At 53.6% G+C, this 6,253-nt stretch overlaps 1 protein-coding gene across 2 annotated transcripts in view; it reads left to right on the forward strand.

Moving 5' to 3' along the window:
- Positions 1–3,457: 3,457 nt before the first annotated feature.
- The window catches only part of HYKK (hydroxylysine kinase), a 10,183-nt gene continuing 7,387 nt past the window's right edge, over positions 3,458–6,253 (forward strand). The window contains exon 1 of one of the 2 annotated variants that reach the window (XM_014450070.2): positions 3,458–3,594. The gene's annotated coding sequence lies outside the window, so the exon portion shown is untranslated. Of the gene's footprint in view, positions 3,595–3,816; positions 3,848–6,253 lie in introns of those variants that run through there. The other variant, XM_023748705.1, reaches the window with a different exon arrangement.

The following is a 6,253-nucleotide window of genomic DNA, read 5'->3' on the forward strand; positions in this document are numbered from 1 at the left end:
AAATCAAGAAATTAACTTACATGGCAAATTCTCTCACATACGGTCTTCAGTGACCTGATTCGGTTGCTGCACTTGAGCGTCAGTTCACACGGCACAGAAAAGGGTTCCTGACTCTCAGATGGGTGGAGACCACGGAGGCCTTCGCACACAGTCAGGCCGTCTCTTCACCGTCCTGCAGATACGCGCTCAGTTAGACGGGCTGGAGCTTGACAATTCCCTTTATTTAAAAATGTTACGTGGTACTTGCAGATCCAATGGTGTTCTTGATTATTTTATTCTGTGTATTTGTCCATGCATGTGTGTTCCTAATTTACATGAAAATATGAGTTAGGGATGGAGAAATTCCCAGCTGAATGTTGAAATGCCTGTGGTAGGATTTGAAGAAATGGTAATTCCGGATTGGGCTGGGGCGGGCGTCAGTGTCAGCTTTAAGGGTGTTATAATGTATCGCCTGTGGCAGAGGCCTGGGTGTTGGCATAAACATCTGGCCCAGGAGATGAAGACCATAAAGCAAGCTAGGAATTCGGCACTGAAATTCCCATCTGCCTCGCCGAGTAATAGTACAAGCAAACCTCGTCTTTCAGGAACAGAATCGAGGGCCTCTTAATCTCTCGCTTCTATACAATGAACCAAAAAGCTGGATGAGCGTGGTTATCGGTTGGGGAGGAAACCGCTGTATGTCCCAGTGTGTCCCTTACAGCTGCCTCCAGCCAAACACTGTTTGCAGAAACGCGGCCTCTGCTGGGTTTTGTTTGACTTCCTCCCTTTGTTAACTCTGTCTGGGCAATGACGTGTTAAAAAAATATTGTGGAAAGGACACATGGTTACATAAGAGAAGAAAGTGAGTGCTGTAGTTAAAGCACATGATGCTGCACAGCGCTGCCATATTCCATGCCTTTGGGTTGTGTTACTCCTGTAAAGTGAGTCAGTGAGAATGGCATCCAGCCGCCGCGCTGCCATGGTTACGCCGAAGGTTCCCAGGCCGACGGCTGTCACATTTCCTGTTTTGTCTCCAGATGTCCAGGTGGCACCTGAGGGAAGTGTCAGGACCCCCGTAGCCAGGTTGCTCAGTTTCTCACTGGTGGTCACACTCCAGTGGCTCTGAAGGGGAAAGTACAGCTCGGGCCTGGTCAGGGCCGTGGCCATTGCCTCCACGGTCACCGTGTGCGTCGCCTGCGCGGGGAGGAATGAGCTGACTGGCGTTTTTCTGCGGTTGAATTAAGAGACACCTTTCTCTTGCCTTTGGGTTGAGGAGACGGTACTAAGATGCTGGGTGCTGGGGGAACGCAGAGGGAGGGGGGGATGGACTTGGCTTCCTCGGGGGCCTCCTCCTAGAGTGTGACGGTGCCGATGTCCCATCAGTTCACACGCACCTGACCGTGAACACATTATCTCCTTCAGCAACTACCAATTGTCAATCACTTAAGCCAACAACACAGTGTAGCAGTTGTAAGTTCAATGATGTTAAGTATTGTATAGAAATATATTGGAGGCAAAGTTCAGTTGATGACAATTGTGTATATGTTATTGATGCTGTAAATTATTTTTAATAAAGAAAATTGTATTATCACCTGTTTGACTCTAATAATAAAATATTTTGTGGTGACTGAAAACAAAACACCTAACACAGAGAAATAGGGTGGCATCTAGAATTTTCTCTTCAAACAGTGGGGCGTGCAGGAGGCAGCTGATCGATGATTCTCATCATTGATGTTTCTCTCTCCCTTCCTCTTTGAAATCAATAAAAATATACTTAAAAAAAAGAATAGGGCCCTGACCAGTTTGGCTCAGTGGCTAGAGCAGGGGTGGGCAAACTTTTTGACTCGAGGGCCACAATGGGTTCTTAAACTGGACCAGAGGGCCGGAACAAAAGCATGGATGGAGTGTTTGTGTGAACTAATATAAATTCAAAGTAAACATCATTACATAAAAGGGTACGGTCTTTTTTTTTTTTTTTTTTTTTAGTTTTATTCATTTCAAACGGGCCGGATCTGGCCCGTGGGCCGTAGTTTGCCCACGGCTGGGCTAGAGCGTCGGCCTGCGGACTGAAGGGTCCCAGGTTCGATTCCGGTCAAGGGCGTGTACCTTGGTTGTGGGCACATCCCCAGTAGGAGGTGTGCAGGTGGCAGCTGATGGATTTTTCTAACTCTATCCGTCTCCCTTCCTCTCTGTAAAAAATCAATAAAATATATATTTTTTAAAAGAATAGGACAAAATGAACATAGTGAGGGTGGAGAACTCATGAGCTGCCTGAGGGACAGGTATGCAGGTGCCCTAATGAGGCCAAACAGGAGTCAGATTCTGGCCACAGAAAACCGAATCAGAGCTGGTGTTTCACAGCCTAAAGGGATGAGATGTGTTGAGACTGGGGCTGTGGGAAGCTGCTACTTGGAGATAAGAACCAAATCTAACGGGAAAGGCCCGCCCTCAGCAGAGGTTTGGGGCACATCCGGGGCAATCACGGGGGCGGCAGATAACCGAGGGCGCTACACGCTGATGGAAAAAAAGAATAAAAGCATGAGGGGTGGGGGCTGTGCATTCACAAAAAACAAGGCTCCAGCTGCCTGCGTGGAGGGTGGCGAGATCCCCCTCGGAAGCCCTGTGTGGGCTGCAGGAGTGCACCCAGCTGTCCATCAGAGCCTGGTTGCCCTGGACAACGAAGGTTACCAACTGTTCGCACAGCCTCCTGAAAATCACGTGTTCCCGCACTTTCCCGCGGGGAGAGAACCCGACGATCCTACAGCTTCTGACCCAACTACTGACCCGCCCCCTGGGAACCCTCCCCGCCTCCTTCCCATCCGTTATAATGAAGTCAGTGGCGTGGGAAGAGAGCAGGAAACGGGGTGCTGTGTGTCTGGCCGAGGCCCCGCGCCCCCTGCAGCTCCCCATCGGCACCCGGACTGTGCACACCTACCAGGATTGCGCCACCCGCGATCCTGGGAGCTGGGTCTGTGCAGAACGCAGCCAGCCCGACCGCCGGGACCTCCCATCGGACCTGCAGCTCCGGGGACGCGGGTCCGAAGGCGGCCTGCGGGGTGCGTGCTGCCCGCAGGAAGGGGAGGAAGGAGAAAGGGTGCGAGTCGCGCCCAGACACCGACGATCCCTAGAAAAAACGGTCCTTGAAAACCTCCTACCGGGACTGTGCACACCAGGCGGTGCAACTCCATAGCCGGAAGCAGCCAGCTCAGAGCTGCTCGCCGGGGGGCGGGGCAGGATACCGACGAGCCAATCAGAAACAAGAAGCCCCGTTACGCGAAGAGGCATCCAGATTTTGACTGACGTGAGCACCGAGAGGAGGCGGGGTCAGATTGCAGAGAGCTAATCAGAAGCCTAATCTCATCCTGAATATTCTAGATAGCGCGGGGCGGGGCCTCGCCTTCCCTTCGGCTGCGCTGATTGGCGGCGGGGTTCTCTCAAGGAGCCAATCAGAAGTCAGGAGTCGCGGGCTCGGAGCGGGGGCGGGCCGAGGTGCTGCAGGTCAGTCGCTGCCACGCCGCGCGAGACCTGACCGCGCGAGACCTCGCAGCGCGACCGTCCGCCCTCAGCCCGGGCTGCTGGACAGCGGACGCCGCCTCGGACCGCGGGTCGTGCACGGTGAGCGGGCGGGATAGCGGCCGGGGTAGGGGGGCCGCCCCGAGCGCAGAGAGGCTCCCCGCGGGCTGGAGGGGTCGGTGCGTCGGGCTCAGAGGCCGCCGGTGCGTGACCGCTGCCCCCTCCTCCCTGACCCCAGAGCTGGAGCGCGGACACCCCACGAGGGTGCGGTCCGCTGGACTCAGGTGCCCCCTGCAACCCGCTGCGCCCCCGACGCCCCACCCTGCCCAGCGGGAGCCCCTCGGAGCGCCCAGCAGTGAGTACATCGCTGTCCTTGAAAACCAGACTCGACTTGCCCTGCCTTTCTGTGCCCCGACCCCCTTTGGGGTAAAGGCCGGGGAGCCTCTGGGTTTTTAAATTTAATTTATTTATATTTTTAAATATATTTTTATGGATTTCAGACGGGAAGGGAGAGGGAGAGAGAGATAGAAACATCCACGATGAGAGAGAATCATGGATCGGCCGCCTCCTGCACGCCCCACACTGGGATGGAGCCCGCCACCCGGGCATGAGCCCTGAGCGGGAATCGAACCCTGACCTCCTGGTTCCTAGGTCGAGGCTCAATCACGCCTGGCCGGGGTCGGGGAGCCCCTGGCGAGGAGGCAGCCCCTTCTTTCCCGGGTTCCCCCGGGGCCAGGTGCTGGGGTGCAGCCTGGGAGGGATGGCAGGTGCCAGGGTAGAGCTTCCTGGACTTTGTGACGCGTGGGGAGCGAAGGGGAGGGAAGGGTGAATCCGGGGTCCCCTGCACAGTGTGGAGTGCAAGGGCCGGCCCCCTGGCTGCAGGGCAAAGGTGGTGAGATTCTGGCAGGAGGCCTGGCGCTGGCACTTTCTCGGGGGGCTGGGTAAGACCCCGTTGGCGGGGGGCACAGACCAGCTGCCTGTGGGATTCCGAGTCCCTTCTTCGCCTCCTCCACACACTCAGGAGACGTTTGGTTAAACGCCTGTCTTGGTGTTTATTTACTTTCCGGAACTGGCTTGATCTGGGCGGTTAGTTCCATAGTTTGGGGTCCTTCTATACAGAGAAAAAAAAATGCAAATTTTCCCTGGCCGGTTTGGCTCAGTGGATAGAGCGTCGGCCTGCGGACTGAAGGGTCCCGGGTTCGATTCCGGTCAAGAGCATGTACCTTGGTTGCGGGCACATCCCCAGTAGGGAGTGTGCAGGAGGCAGCTGATCGATGTTTCTAACTATCCCTCTCCTTTCCTCTGTGAAAAATCAATAAATATATTTTTAAATGCAAATTTAAGTTTAAAAAGAAAGAATTTTAGAAGCATAGAATGAATGGTAGAGCTACAAGGGGTGATCGAGTCCAACTCCCCAAAAGAGATGAGGTAGCAAAGCAGGGACTAAATTATGTTTTATTTCTCGCAGTGTAACAACTTTTTTTTGCTCCATATTTTAAAATCTATTTTTATTGATTTCAGAGAGGAAGGGAGAGGCGGGGGAAGAGAGATAGAAACATCAATGATGAGAGAGAATCATGGATCGGCTGCTTCCTGCACGCCCCCTACAAGGGATCAAGCCTGCAACCCGGGCATGTGCCCTTGACTGGAATCGAATCCAGGACCCCTCAGTCCATAGGCTGTCACTCTATCCACTGAGCCAAACTAGCCAGGGCCGTTTTTTTCCATTGTGATAAAATACACTTAACCAGCGTGACAACTTTTATTACACTAGTCTGTCTTTATTTTGAATGCTCTAATAATTCTTTTTTTTTTAAGTTTCTCTTTATTTTTATTTTTTTATATTTTATTGATTTTTTACAGAGAAGAAGGGAGAGGGATAGAGAGTTAGAAACATCGATGAGAGAGAAACATTGATCAGCTGCCTCCTGCACACTCCCTACTGGGGATGTGCCTGCAACCAAGGTACATGCCCTTGACCGGAATCGAACCTGGGACCTTTCAGTCCGCAGGCCGATGCTCTATCCACTGAGCCAAACCGGTTAGGGCTCTTTTTTTTTTTTTTTAAGTATGTTTGTTTTTATTGATTTCATAGAGGAAGGGAGAAGGAGAGAGAAATAGTAACATCAATGATGAGAAGAATCAAGGATTGGCCGGCTCCTGCATGCCCCCTACTGGGGATCGAGCCTGAAAACCCAGCATATGCCCCGATGGGGAATTGAACCATGACCTCCTGGTTGATGAGTCTTGCGTGAGCCACTGAACCGGGCACCAGGCTGTCTTTTGATGGCTAGAGCGGCCAGCATTGCTTTACACTCATTTAGAAAACAGGACTGTTCGAGCGGAGGCTTCACAAGCCCCATTCAAGGATGTTATAGGAACATTAGAGGCTCGGTGCACGAATTTGTGCACCAGTGGGGTCCCTCGGCCTGGCCTGCAGGATCGGGCCGAAAAGGGCTCTCAGACATCCCCCGAGGGGTCCTGGATTGGGAGAGGGCGCAGGCCAGGCCGAGGGACCCCACCGGTGCACGATCGGGGCTGGGGAGGGACACAGGAGGTTGGCCAGCCGGGGAGGGACCCTGGGAGGGCTCCAGGGCGTGTCTGGCCCATCTCCCTCAGTCCCCGATCGGCCGGACCCCAGCAGCAAGCTAACCCACCAGAAGAAGCACCTGCCCCCTGGTGGTCAATGCACGTCATAGCGACTGGTCGACCGATCGACTGTCTGCCCCCTGGTGGTCAGTGCACGTCATAGCGAGTGGTT

The sequence above is a fragment of the Myotis lucifugus genome, unplaced genomic scaffold (assembly GCF_000147115.1).
Source record: "Myotis lucifugus unplaced genomic scaffold, Myoluc2.0 scaffold_1700, whole genome shotgun sequence".
Taxonomy (NCBI): domain Eukaryota; kingdom Metazoa; phylum Chordata; class Mammalia; order Chiroptera; family Vespertilionidae; genus Myotis; species Myotis lucifugus.